General features: G+C 47.6%; 1 protein-coding gene across 9 annotated transcripts in view; it reads left to right on the forward strand.

The window, feature by feature from the left end:
• The window catches only part of elovl1a (ELOVL fatty acid elongase 1a), a 29,303-nt gene that overhangs the window by 791 nt on the left and 13,752 nt on the right, over window positions 1-14,760 (forward strand). Inside the window, exons 2-4 of one of the 9 annotated variants that reach the window (XM_088597917.1) lie at window positions 1,400-1,490; window positions 10,174-10,275; window positions 12,647-12,741. The gene's annotated coding sequence lies outside the window, so the exon portion shown is untranslated. Of the gene's footprint in view, window positions 1-1,339; window positions 1,491-10,173; window positions 10,276-11,186; window positions 12,742-14,760 lie in introns of those variants that run through there. The other 8 variants (XM_088597919.1, XM_088597914.1, XM_088597916.1 and 5 more) reach the window with 8 other exon arrangements.

Below are 14,760 nucleotides of genomic sequence, written 5' to 3' on the forward strand. Positions count from 1 at the left end.
TCTCAGACCCTTGAGATGCTGTCATGGGTTAATAAGGACCCACACATCTGGTTTTGTACTGATAATGTATCATCCAGCAAGAACTGTACAGCTGCTATTGTTAAAATTCTTTGTAGTACTTTTGTGAAATACACTAGAACTAGATTAACTCATGGAATAGGTTAAAAAAAGAACTCCACACATAAAGTTAAATATATGTACCAACACACATCCTCGCCCATAGAATGCCAGCTGCTTATTGTCAATCTGTTGAAAGGTGGCAATTATTTCTATAGAGATCTATGTCTTGCTGGAGCAATTCTGGTTTCGAATCGACTGGCTGTCCCTTTTCAGCGTGTTGAAAATGCCTCTTAAAGTGGGACACAGCCCAGGAACACAGACGGGTATGTGGTGAACAATTGGACAAGCTTCATTTCAGGTCTTCAAAATGGGCGAGGTCGTTTTGCACACAAAAAAAGGGTAGATCATAAAAAACTTTGGTATATCATAATATATGAACAAATGCGAAGCAACAATTAGGGCAAATGGTAACAGCTGTCAACAGCATAAAACACAGAGATAGGTTACCATTTAGCACATCTGGACTGCAAGATTTTGTCAGTACAGAAAACGTTCAGTGACCCTTGGGACATAAAAACAGGTCCTGATGGACTCAAAACAGGCATGGATTTAATGAATCACATCATGCCCGCAGCTTCACTGTTTTAAACGGACCCTGAGAATAATACCAAGGCTTAGAAAGACCTAAATTTTTCTGATTTTAGAAGTAAATGTTACAATTCTGGGGGGGGGGGGTTAATCAATCAGCATATTGTCTATAATGGAGGACATATGTAGAGGTATTTGGTTTTGTTAAAAAAAAATAAAAAGGCCATATAGTGGCAAGTTTTAAAAAATAAAGGTGCTTAAGAAACTGGTAAAACTGCTAAATGAATGTGTCCAAAAATAGCTTGAGATTAATGGAACTGTTCAATAATGTATGCCTGGTATAAAGGAGTGTGAATCAGTGGAGGTTTCACCCTTTATACGAACAAGTGCAAAAAGTTAGGAAGGGCCAATGAAATAGTGGACAGAGATATAGCCCAGCTTTCTGCCATGTGAAATTTAAATTGTATGCTGAAAACTAATGCTGGATGATTACGGATTGAGAAGTCTGCATAGGAACAGTAGTTGTTGTTTTTTTTTTTTTGAGTAAAGGCTTTTCATTTTTGAGAGGAGCCTAATTTAGAAAAGCTTTGGATAATCATTCTGGTCCTGCCCTCTCTGACATCTCATTGGCCAGGCCTGCTGCCAGTCGTGTTGAGGAGGGGGGGGGGAGCTGGCTGTTTCGGTTTCAGATTCTGTCTTTCCGGAAGAGTGAGGCTCAGCGTTTTTCTGCTCTCTTTGCTCTCTGGCTTAGAAGAAAGCTACTGCCGCCTTCAGAGCCTGGTGCCCGCAGGGACTGGTTTGCATCAGCAGGTGGAAGTTCAGGTCTTCTCTGCTGAGTCTGGGTGAGTTTGCACTTTATTCATTCTGCTGAGCTCCGAGTAGCTAGCACAAATAGCATTAGTGAGTATGTGAGTAGAGTATCAAATTACACCCCCAGCTTCACATGGCTTCAGAGTGAACATTCACAGAAACAACTTTTTCATGGCTAGAAGTATCGGTTTTGTTCAAAACTGTGCAAAGATCGGAATGAGATCTGCACAAAGATTCTTTTTCTTCAGAAGTGCATCTTTTTCTCAAGGCCATTAAAGTTCCTGGAATACATTTGGTTCAAAATTGTGGTCCCTTTTTGAGAGCTAAATTTCGGAGATGAACTCTTTCCGTGGTGAAAGACTCTAATGCTTTGAATTATTGTTGACCACCAAAGCTATCGTAAGGCAGTGTGCTATAGATCTGTGAGCAGGGAGGTTCCGTAAGTAGAGTACAGTTAAGAACCTGTGTGTCTGCTTGAGTAGTGCCCTGCTCTCTCCTCTTTGATCTCTGTTATGGTCTGGTTTGATGTCAGCTGACATGGTTCAAAATATGGAGGTTTACCACTCAAGTTTTATTGTAAGTGTACACATGCTGGGCAAACCCGTTCTTGTCTGCTCAGCAGGGGTCCAGAGACAAGTGCCCAGCTCACTTGGGCTGCCAGCTTGAGTCTGTGTCACACTGCAGTACCACTGGCTGAAACAGGCCAAAACCTTAGCCCCATTTACAGATATTTCACACAGGAAGGCTTAACGGCCGTGATGATTCTCCCTTACCATTTTTCTTGATTAAAAAAAGAGCCCAGCGTGTCTAGTTTATGGAAAACCGTGAAGGCTGCATACAGTATATAGAGCACTGCGGACAAGTTTGTCAATGAACTCAAAACGTTTTGCTCTTTACAAGTTTAGCATTGTTCTCAAATCGTGCATAATGTGAAACAATTGTGACGCGCAGATGTACCGAGTTGTAAATCCTCCATTATCAGAAGATCGCTATAGCCTGGACCCCATCCCAGAAGGACCGGGCGCAAGGAGGGGGGGCTACATTCGGGACACCGTGGGATCGCCGAGAAAATGAACCCTTTGTCCGGCTATCCGTGTTATTCAATGCTCCTGTTATCTATGTGAGATGGCACTGGCTTCCCAGTCGCGTTTTCGTGCTCCAGAATTTAACCATATCATGAGTGTCACATGTCAGTCATTTCTGAGTTCTAATGTATATCTCCTCCTGGGTGCGTGTTTGGGCCAGTGCTGATCACGCATGCGTGTGTTTCCGAAAGTCTCACCGTTAGCCGAGGTGCAGTGCATCATGGGATCCCCCGGTGGCAAATGGGGTTTCTGTTATATACAGTAATTACACATTGAGATCTGTTATTTTCTGACTTTGATCCAGGCTCTTTGCTGTCCTCTAAAGATCTCAAGGCTTAATTTAAGACACTTCAGAGCACCAGGATGCTTCAATTCCACCGACATGCAGTTGCCACCAGGGAAAAGAGGAGGAGAAGTAGCCCCTCTGTGTACTTTTACGAATATTTGGTGTCCAATGGAATTTTGTCATGAAATCTGTATTGGGCAGCCCAGTCTTTTGTATAATATTGCTCTAGCCCTGTCCTCACCTTGTTGTGTGACCGGTCACTATCGGATACGTTAGCACTGGTCAGACCGGAGACTTTCACGATATCTGTGTTTCTTCAGCTCGGCAAGGGCTAGTTTTTCGGCGTGCCATTTTCAGTTTCCATTCTGAAACATCCGTCCCATGGAGGTTTCGTTGAAGCTGTCACAGATGTTGAGCCTGCTGGGAATATGTCTCACTGGAGGATTTAAAGGTGCAAGGCAGAAGCTCCCAGCACGCTTTGTCTGCTTGAAGGCATGCTGTTCTCCCTCCGGCCACTGGGGGGCACCCACACCAGAACCGTGGGGCAGCAGAGAGCCCACATGAGCTAATAAGGTATCTGTTCCCGAATCAACTTGGAAAGATTTACAGGGGGCTTCTTCATTTAACACCGACCCTAAGATACAGATCCCCTGTGTTCAGGAGTACAAACAAGCTAGTCAGAAGGGAGGGTTCCTCAGTCTAGCGACATCTAAGTGTTCCCTTGTGGTGCTTAATTTGTTCACCATCTGACAGTGTTAGAATAAAATGTTTGCAACTGGAGTATGTTTGTTTTAACGGTCACAAGGCTCCCACCCGAAGGATGCCGACCTAATTATTCCCTGTTAAGGAGAACTGCAACAAGCGACCCGGTAAGAGAAATCAGGTCTGCTCTTTTAGTCGGGTCCCAGAGGACCGGGTGACTCCAGGGAGCAGGGTTTGCAGGAGATTTCAGCAGCAGGCTGTGGGACGTGTGAAGCCCGACCCCAGGATTTCTGTCTGGCCAAGATGAAACCAGATCCTCGACAGCCAGATGCAGGGCTCGTAGCAGGTGTTTGCTCGAGGCTCCTCGTCCGGGCCCGGCCCATCGGGGTGACAAGTTGGTCCGACTGGCACCCCAGTTGTACGGGGTCGCCCCGTGCCGGCAAGCCGCGTTGCACATGAGGGGTTGGGGCTGTGGCCGCTCTCGATGGCGATTCCCCGGGCTGGAGCTGCCTGACCCCCCTGCTCCTCGAGGTCCTGGGCGTTGTCTGGTCTCGCCCGATCGCCGCCGGGGACTCTGCTGCAGGCTGCGCTCGAGGACGCTGGTTCTCCCTGCGGGGCGCCGATGCCTGGCACAGAGGGAAGGGTGGCACCTAGCTGTGGGAAGGCAGCCTGAAGGTCCAGAGGCGCTTGTGATTGGCGGAGCCCCCAGTGGCCTGAGATTCCACTGTCACGGGCATCTGGCAGAACAGCCGTCACGCCGTGCCCGGCCCTGCCCGGCCTCCCTCCTCTTTCCCTCCCCTGCGGCTCTCTCACACTCCAGCTTTGTCTGGGCTCCGCAGTTCCTCAGGGCAGCTGAGAAAGCTCTTTCATTTCAGCCCTTTTTAATTGTTTGCACTGCCGTCGGAGGGAAGTGCTTTGGGTTCGTTCTGGGTTTTGTTTTTTAAGTCAATTAAAACTCTTCGAAAGGCTAAATTCAGGTGGAGTGAGCTCCGTGTGGCAGATCCTCGAGAGATGATGTCCTCGATCGCGTAACGCTCCTGAATCACATTGGGGGGGATTCTAGGGCAAGTCGTGATTTAAAAAAAACAAAACTAGATATACATTGCAGGAGATTTCAGCAGCAGGCTGTGGGAAGTGTGAAGCCCGACCCCAGGATTTCTGGGAACCGGGTCTCGGTGTACTCCCTGGTTCGTACATCTGCCGTCCTCGTCCGGGCTGGCCCTCCGTAGGCACAGAAATCGCCACCCAGCCAGGAGGGGACGCAGTGTTAATGCGTCGTGAAATATCCAGGTTATAATGACCAGGCGCCCGAGTCAGACCCTAGGAAAGGGGCGCCCGTTGAAGGTATGACTCGATTTGTCGAAAGTCGCGCCCCGTTCTTTAATCTCTGCAGTTAATGCCTTGACCCTTCATGCAGGACAGGGCTCCTGTACTGAAGCCTCTAGGGCTCTTCCTCTGTCACCTCCAAGCGGTCTGTTAATGTCGGCAGCTGTAACTGTCCGGATGATAAGAACGTGAAGCTGGAAACACGCTTTTACGCGCTGTAGACTGCGATCTGGCCCTGAAATTACATAGCCAGTGCAGACGTGCTGTGACGTAGAAAGAGTCATGCAATCGCAGAAGACATGGGCGCTCGTAAACCCCTTCGCGTGCAGTCCTCCTCTCTGTCCTTCACGCTTGAGGGAGGACATGCGTGCTTCTGGATGTCTTTAGTGAGTATTTAATGCCCTTCACTCAGTCCAGGGCTTGCAGTCACAGTACGAGCTTCCAGGCTCTACTTTCTCTATTTGCATCTCTGTTCTGCAGGGGTTGCATGCAACTGTGGAGTGGGGCTGTCTTTACACCCACTGCACAATGTGTACTAGGTGCATTTCCCACAGGGTACACAATCTGACTTCTGAAAGAGTAATAACTACTAGCAATCTCTTCTAACTCTACTAAGATGTTTGAAGCTGAAATCCTGGAGCAGCTGGATGAGATCCTGGGATCGATAAGTTACTGTACTAACATACAATTGGGCCTCCTGTCATTCATAAACCTTTCTCATATTCTGAGGTGTTTATGAAATGAAACAGGCAGTCTTGCTCCCCAGATAATATGATCTCTTCTCGTAGACAAGTTAAAATCAGTAAAAAAAAAAAGGTAAGATCTGGGATTTTCTTCAGATGCCTGTAAAGGACTTTTTTTATAGCACTGTCGTGCACAAGCAAGGAAATGGATTTGTTGCTAAATCAAACACAGAAACTGACCACCTACTAAGGTGCACTTGGCCAAGACTTTGACGCCACTGAAGGACATCTGTTAGCACGGTGGGTAATTCAGGACACTCTAGAAGTGGCATACAGTATATACTTCTCCATGGAGTCAATAGAATACCTTCTCTTATTAAATAAGAATCTTCAACGGGGCTTTGGCAGCTATAAAACTCAATCGAGAGCATGAATTTAGCAACGGCTGCTACTAGGGTCTATAAGTGAGGCAGCTAGTCTGCTATGTGTGCTCATTGTGCTGTGGGTGTAATGCAGTCTCTTCTCAAGCCTCCTAGAAAATCTGAAATCCAGCCGGTCGAAGGGGCTGGCAAAACCTCCTGTAGATTCTAATTGAAGCCGATATCGGTGCGATTGAGGCTCCAGAATAGCTTGTATCTCTCCGTTCTTTCTGCTGCAGCCGAAAATGTAATTTTGTTTGCTAACAGCTGTGATTAAGATGGATTTTAATCCCCCTTCCCATACAGCATCTGGATAGTTATGAAAATGTTCCAAAAATCCACACGGGAGAAGGAAGGGTGGTGTCCTTCTTGGAAATATTGATGATTTTAAAGTATACCTACAAATGGATCTGCGGGATTTTCTTTTCTTGTTCTAAGTCGTGTAGAATACATTGAGCTTGCTGGGATATCAGTCTTGATCAGTCCATTGAGACAAGGTGAGAAACTACTGTCAGAAAAAGCTGTTAACCTGTAGATTGTAGCGCTGATATACACATTAGTGCACGGGTCTTTTTTCTGGACTTATAGGGGACTGACAGAAGTGGATTTCCTAAACGATTTCCTCCGGTGTTTGTAAAAGGTGAACAAAGCAGAGCAGCATTCAAATAATGTGGTCTTGGAAATTTGAGTCGGTACGTTAAAACCATTCTGGTGTCTACGAATTGAACTCAGAAGGTCCAGCCTCAGAATGAGAAATAAACATGAAGCAGGTCTGTACATTCTGATGGAGAGATTGTTTGCTTTTAATGGAAGTGACACTCCAGCATACCTTTAATTGGATTACATCACACTAATAGCCCAGAGGTGAATGTTGCATAAGCTGAATGTTTCAGATTTAATATTTAACTCTGTTGGATGTTGAGTTTGTGTTTATTAAACAGTCTTCACATTTCTTTGATTCAAAAGACCTGTATTTAGCCTATAGTAACGTGCAAACCATAACAAAACCTAAACTGGTTTGAAGCGCTTTTTTCCACACATGAATATTTCCATTTTTTTCCAAGTTAAAAATAGGTAACCTCGTTGTTATAATGCCTAGAAAAAAATCGGTCATCACTAATTAAAGAGATCATCCATGTAACTGAGATTAATGGTGTGGCTGGATTAAAAATGAGAAAACTCTGCATTTCTCCAGGGCAGAAGAATGATGTCTGTTCATTAAAAAGCCACTGGAATTAGGATTTGCTGGGAATATTTAGCTTTTAAAACAGGATCTCTGCTCTGAACTGCGTGAACTGGCGGATTTCTGCAGAGTTCAAGTAGTGGACTCCAAACTACAGGTCCTTAATGTACTGTGGTAATCTAGTTCATCTCTCGTTTACTAATTTAATTAACAGGCTAAGGATCTGACAATGATCCAATTCTTAGTAATGGCAGCAGAATAGTTTAATGCCCATGCTGGGTTGTACATTACACTTGACTTCTCCAAGTGCTTAGGTTTCCTTATGATCAGTTTGATCATTTTAAATCAGATTAGGCTGTTTAAAAAATGAGCAGCGTGGAATTCAAACACTCAACCCTTCAGATGCTCTGCAGTCAGCTTGCCTGAATACAGCTTGTGCTGGATACAGAATTGCCCTCTGCGGTGTCATGCTAGAAATTGTGTAATCTGCTGCCACCACCCACCTCCTCCCTTATTCTAAGTTGAGCAACCACCTGCCATGTGAGTGAGTGCTGTGAGTAGCCAGGCTCGTCGGGCGAGTTTCTCCACTGGAATCTTCCCATGCCCTCCTCGCCCAGGGCCTGACTGTCTGCTTGCCCTCCTGGTTGAGCAGGGGGTCTCGTGTGAACAGGCTTGACCTCGAAGAGCAGAGGTACCCCTGGAGCTGAAATTCTCCGGAGATCAGGCGATCTCCATGGAGGCATTCCAGCTAGGGGTTAGAAAAATTCAGATTGCGTGCTGCCCCGTTTTGCTTTTCCTGACGCGAGCTCGGATAAATCAGTAGGGTGATAAAACATCAGCGGGTACAGAGAAGAGAACGCGGTAGCTATAGCGAGCGGATGTGGAGGCTCCCCAGACCTGTTGGTTCGAGGACCTGGGGAGCCTGAAGATAGCAGCCCAGCCACGGCCTCCCTGAAACCTGTCAAGAAAAAAGGCTGGATGAGATGCTCGGATCGACTGGCTCCCAGCCAACACAGGAGCTAGATTTTTGTCCGTTCCAGTCCGTCTCGTGTTCGGTGCCAGGCAGGAGCTCGTCGCGTTCCAGCAGCGAGCGAGGGAAGCTCAGGCTGGTGGCGACCGCTTTCTCTGCGGCCTTCGTCAGAAGCATGATCCAGACCGCCATTAAAAATGTTTTCGGCCCCAATTATAGACACAGGGGTTGACAGTCGTGTTCCACCACATAGCAGTTTCCTAAGATAAGAAAGGTGATAGGAGATAGGATACACCCCCTTTCACATGTGGGGGCTATAGTACTGCTCTTCAATCCAACCTGTTTTATCACAGCGGTGATACATTCTTCATTTCTCAGACCATCGGCGACCATTAAACGCCTTGAGTGTAGGCACTGCACAGAGTGGCATCTCTCTGTCTAGTACATTTTTCATCCCAGTGATTGCTGAGGGTGTGAAGCATTCCTTCATCAGAAACATGATCTATTGTTTTAGCTTCCATAGAAAGGGAGCTACCATGTGATTCTTTCCACAGACGGCATAATAGATACAAATCTTTTATCTATCTGCTGGGTGTATTAAGGAGTGTGTGTAACACAAGTCCTCGTGCCCATTGCTTGCCAGGATAGGCTCCGGTTCCCCGGCATCCCTGTATTGGAAAAATCGGTCAGAAGATGGATGGACGTAACTCAAAGCGATGGTTTTCCATGCACAAAATCAATTTGCGTTTATTCCATGATGAACTCTTGAGGCAGAAGTGTAGGCAGTGTTTGTGCTTTTACTCTCTGAAGCTGTGTATCTTCAGACATGGTTGCTGGTGCCTAACTCGTTCGCGAGCCTGCTCGTTGAAGCAGTGGCGCCACCTTTCCTGTCGCCACCCTGGGCGATGCCCTGCGAAGCCTCGGGCTGCGTTCCAGGAAGCTGCGCTGTCAGGCCCCTGTCTTCCAGCTCAATAGGTAGACGATGCCGGCCTCCTGCGTCCACTGTTGCCAGGAGACGACTGAAACGGCAGGGACCTTTGTCCGGCGGAGTTGGCGCCGAAATGAAAGCACGCACGGGTCAGATATACAGATATACGGGGGACAAGGCAGTGTTCTGAACTCTCTTGTCACTCAGGCAGCTGGCGACAAGGCGAGAGGCCGGGAGAGCCTGGCCGTTCTGTCTGTGAACGGCTCGAGCCGAAGCCCTTCCCGGGCAGCCAGCAAAGTGTGAAACGGGGATCGTGGATCCCTGCGTTCACCGGCCTTTCTTAGCCGAGGCTCCATTAATCCATTACTCGCAAAACAGCCCCCGCGCTGCTGGGAAGCCTCTTGGAAAATATTTTCCCCTTGGAGCGCGAGTCGAAAGTCACGTCTGTGGAATCCGAGTCACTTGGAAGAGAAAATGGGCTATTTCTTTTCTTGTGGGTGTGTGAAGATCCCACGGTCCAAGCGCATAAAACAATCCGCTATGAATTTAAATCATTCTTCCTACTTGGCGACTGTTGGAAATGCGGTTTCGGCGTAGCGACAGCTCTTTCGTTTTGGCTTTGCTGACCCTTAAGTGGCGTTTCCTGTAGCCTTTTAATAGGTTTCAGAGCCTCATCTGCTGGATATTTCACCACTCCTCCATGCGGAACCTCTCTGTACATCTAGGTTGCACTATTTTCTTCAGCTCATCTGGTCATCTTTTTGCCGGAGACTGAGATGGCCAGTCAAGATTTTTCATGCGGTCATTGAGGTTTGCGGTTCTTAACTTTGTAAAGAATGAGGTATGCGGGCTTTATAAAGCAAAAGGACTTTACAGTAGGACAGCAACCAAGCCTGAGCTTCCCAAGGGAGGGAAGATTTTGGCGAAAGTATTCTCACAACCTCGGCCGCCACTAGCCACGTGCGATGCCTGTGGCCGTTTTTTCTCACATCCTCTGCTTGAGTCCCCCGAAAGAAAGAGAGGGCAGGCTTTCACGGCCTGTGTTTCTACCCGGTATTTGCGCTTCTGCTCCATGGGAGGCTTCTGTCCCCCCACTGGACTCACCGCGGGGCGCTTGTGTTACCGTTTGACAGGTGTACCGCCCCGGCCCAGCTCCCACACCTGCTGCTGTCCCCCCGAGCGGGTCACAGCCAGCGGGCGCAGGCCCTTTGAGACCAAGAACAAAAACCTGCTGGGTAAGTGAGGAAACCACTGGGGATTTAGAAGGAGCCTCTCTGCGCACCTGTTTTTGTGCTGATTCTTGACGCATTCGTAATTTTCTGTCATTCTCACCCCGCTGACACTTCCCTGGACGAGGGGCTGGATTCCGACGGTCCGTCCCCCCCCCTCTCGCTCAGCCAGGGAAACGGGTTGGACCAGACCAGCTGGGTTGTGGTGAAACCAGCAAACCAGCTCCAGCAGCACGCCGGCATTCAGCGGCCCCGCGGCTGTGGAATAGACTGTTCTGGCATTTCAGCTATTTTTGTCACACAAACAGATCTGGTGTTACGTAATTTTTCTTTTTTTTAATGCAATTAACTGTTCAAGTAAACACGTTCGTGTTCAGTTGAACTGGGGAGGAGGGAGGCCAGGGAGCGAGGGACAGTCGAGCTGTTGCTGTGCTGTCCCCCTTCTTGCTCGTATGCGAGAGCAGCACGTTCCTGTGGTTCCAGTCCACAAGGCTTTGCAGGACTGGGCCCAGCCTCTGATCTGGCGGGGCTCCAGAGACGTGCCAGGCCCAGGGGGTAAGGGAGTAAGCTCCAGGGGGAGGAGTCGTGGATATTTCCAGGTGCCTCCGAATTCATTCATGCTTTTCATGAATGGTGGCTTTCAACCGAGCGTGATAACCCTGGTGTGCGTTCGGTATTTCTGTGATGCAAATAAACCACAGAATTTTAAAATATTGTGTGAACAGACAATATCGGTTGCAAATCGTTATGGGTATCTCCACATGCACGACGGTCAAATTTATTGAAACCTCAGCATGCACTAATTCGAGAGCACTCTTTTGGCTTTGCTGACCCTTAAGTGGCGTTTCCTGTAGCCTTTTAATAGGTTTCAGAGCTTCATCTGCTGGATATTTCACCACTCCTCCATGCGAAACCTCTCCGTACATCTAGGTTGCACTATTTTCTTCAGCTCATCTGGTCATCTTTTTGCCGGAGACTGAGATGGCCAGTCAAGATTTTTCATGCGGTCATTGAGGTTTGCGGTTCTTAACTTTGTAAAGAATGAGGTATGCGGGCTTTATAAAGCAAAAGGACTTTACAGTAGGACAGCAACCAAGCCTGAGCTTCCCAAGGGAGGGAAGATTTTGGCGAAAGTATTCTCACAACCTTCCGACAGGTTAGACTTCTGCTGCTATGTTGAGCCTTGTCCAATTCACATTACCAATCAGTGTGACTATAATATTTCACAGGCTTCATGAAACTATCAAAATGGGTAAAAAAAGAATAAAATTGACAGCATTGATTTCTACTGTCAAGGCATGTTTAAATTTGAACTTTGTGTATTTAGAAATGTCGGCTGTGCTCGACGGCGCTGCTCAGCAGTCACTCCGGGCGAGGGAGGTCTTCACTCCAGGGTGCGCTACTAGTGCAGCCAGCCCGTGCTCACCGGGAAAAGCATGACTCTGCTCTTGCGCGATGCTATTGCTTCTCCCTTAGCTCACAGGGGTTGTGTAAGTGTGAGATGGGGGAGATTGGCGTTTGCTGCAAGCTCTTCGCACGAGGGAGTCTCGAACTCTTCTAGATGCATGCGGTGGCCGTGTTCATCGAATCCCGGATGCTGGTTCCTTGGGCATGCTTGCCTTTTAGTCTGACGGGGGTAAAAACAGACAGCTCAACTCCCCAGAGAGCTGTCTGCGAGAAGCATTCATTTAAAACAGGGGTTCCCCTGGGGTTCGCTGCCTGAGTCATGGTTATTGTGGAAAATACTGCTGCCTAATTCATTAGTACAGATTGTGTCAGAAGAAGAGCACCCATTAAAAATAGTGCTGCTGGAATCCAGTTTGCTTATTTCTGATTACCCTGTCCTGGGGCAGTAGATGTTACCGTTTGCCATTGTGGGTGCCAAGAGAGGCCTGTTCGTCTATCCCTTCAGAGCACTTTGCTGTACAGTGAGAGCTTCATCCTACCACAGCTGCCTGGGATTTCTCGCGAGCGGGGCCCGAGGACTACAATCGGAAAGCTCTGCGTCTCTACCATGCTCACCTTCCACAGACAGAGCCAGTGGTTAGACAGGGGGAGGGGAAAGGGGAGGAATCGGAGCCCTCAAGTGCCGAGAGCGAGAGAGAGGCTGGGCGGACACTGTAACTTTTTTTTTTTTCCTCTGCTCCCCAGCGTGTGCATGTTTAAACTGAGGAGGGTGTGTTTCCTTGTAGGCCTGCTTTCTCTCTCTCTCTCTGTATTTCTGAGCCGGTTATTCATCCAGCCTGTGTGACTCAGGGAGGGTGGGGACACAGAGGGCTGCAGTACCAGTCGCACTTTGTCAGTTTGTTTCTCTCTCGCTTTTCTCGCTCTCTTTCTCTCTCTCTACCTCGTTTTCCTCTCTCCCCGTCCTTTCCAGCTTGCCTCCAGCGAGCCGTGACTTGGAGGTCAGTCCGGTCCCCACACACGCTCGGCCTTGCCCAGCTGTACGGAGCACAACGAGTCAAGAAACAGGTGAGTTTCGGATGGGAAACTTTTACCAGACGGCGAGAGATGCCAGCTTGACTTACCCTTTCTCTGTTCAAACTTTAAACTAGTTTAATTCTCTTCCCCTCTACGTTTAGGAATACTTTTATTGCCGTGTTGTCTACCTGTTACTTTCTTTAACTATGAGCTTAACTGAAATTTAGGCCTTTGAACTGAATGTTTAATACAGAAAGGCAACTTTGTAGGCAGCAGGGCGCAAGAGTTGGGGGCTGTTTTTCTGATGTTAGACTTGTTGAACCAGCACAGTGTGGTCGGTGCTTTTTTTCGGTGTTCTGTTTTGTAGCCTTTGTAGTGAATCTGGCATATATTATGGAGCTTGTGCATGAAGTGCCAGTTATTTTCCATTTCAGACCTCTGAAATCTCAGAGCCAGCGTTTGAGGTGGTAACTGAGACTGAGCTTTCAGAAATGTTTACAGTTTTGTACTTTTTATCCTCTCGGTTCTTTTCTACTTCCCTACTACTGTGGGCTCTCCTTCCCCCTGGCTGTGATTTCTCTGCCTGCCGCGGTCATGAGTTTCTGGGCAGCTGATGAGTGTTTCCCAGCAGATTCGTATTCTGGTCCGTTCATTATTAACCCTGACCCCCTGATGCGTTGACACAATCAGGCTGTGAGCTCACCTATGGACTTTTCTCTTCTGTTCCTCTCTCAACCACCCTCTCCCATTCCATTTACAAATTCCTTACTTGTAACTTGTAAAAGCTATTGGGTCCAAACTCTGGGTTGTATTTCCCACGTGCTCATGTTTTGTAGTTTTTAAGCCACATTAGTGGGAATTAGGATTTTTTTTGCCAAAAATTGTGGTGGTGAGGCTAGGAGTTCCTTAAGTTTAATCTTTAAAAAAGCATGTACTTGTATGCCTACTGGCATGCAGCCTGGTCTTCAGATTAAAAGCAGGTCCCTGTAACTACCAATTCAAGGTTATCAATGGCATGGGGGTATACCCTGTTCCTGTTCAGATTTCACTACACTCTTGAGAGGCCATGTGATGCAGTCTCCTGATTTATTTCACGTCTGTGTAAAAGCATGATGCTTTATTATAACTCAACCTGAGCCAGGCTACAGAGCTACTGTTATAGCTGTCCTTAGCACTGTACATGTATGTTGTAAATTACTGCACCTATTGACTCATAAAAAGGATTCATTTGTTACATTGTTTTTTTAATGTTTTAAACAGCACTGGAGTAAATGAGAAATTTCACAAGAACTGTGTAATTTAGTGTATGGAGGTGGTGGTGGGGGGGGGTTAATAATTTAGTAGTGCATCTTGAGTCCTTCATTGCTGTGCTAGTGGGGCCCAGTCAGTTCCTTCTCCCCAGTTTCTCTGCAGTGTTGCAAGCTGTCAGGCCTGTAATGTGGGATGGTGGTAGCGGACTAAAGAGGGAACAGGAAACTCGTATCTGTTGAGAAAAAGCTTGTAATCGGTAGGCAGCGGGAGACACGTGCGGCACAGGGATACGAAATATCTGTTGCCTGCGACCGGGGAGAATCGTCGTTCGTTAATCTGCTTGTGCAACACTGCATTAAGGGGCGTATGTGTTTAATTTCATACAGCACTCTGGCCTGTCTTGCACTGAATGCTGCTTACGCTACAGACGAATCGGTGAATGGTGTTTAGACCGCACGGCCAGGAATTTAAAACAAGGCTCCCAGATACCTCTAATCTAAGCTGGTGGGTGTGAGGCCCCATGAGCCAGGAGCGGGACCAGTAATTGCAGACAGCCCCTGATGAGAGATCAGAAACGTGCTCTGTACAGCGCAGAGGGGCCTGGCCGCTGCTCTGCACTTCGAGCAAACTTCAGTGGGATGAAAGCGAGTCAAAAACTGAAAGTACTTTCCAAACCGTGTGCCCAAGTACAACACTTTAAAAAAAAAAAAACTGCCTATTGTTGTTCCAGAGTAAATTGGACATAGCGTGTAGCATCACTTGTTTACAGTTGGGACCCTTGGAAGAGTTTTCTGTACTGAGGAATTGTACCCAAAGTTG

The sequence above is a fragment of the Lepisosteus platostomus genome, chromosome 11 (genome assembly GCF_059453375.1).
Source record: "Lepisosteus platostomus isolate fLepPlt1 chromosome 11, fLepPlt1.hap1, whole genome shotgun sequence".
NCBI lineage: Eukaryota > Metazoa > Chordata > Actinopteri > Semionotiformes > Lepisosteidae > Lepisosteus > Lepisosteus platostomus.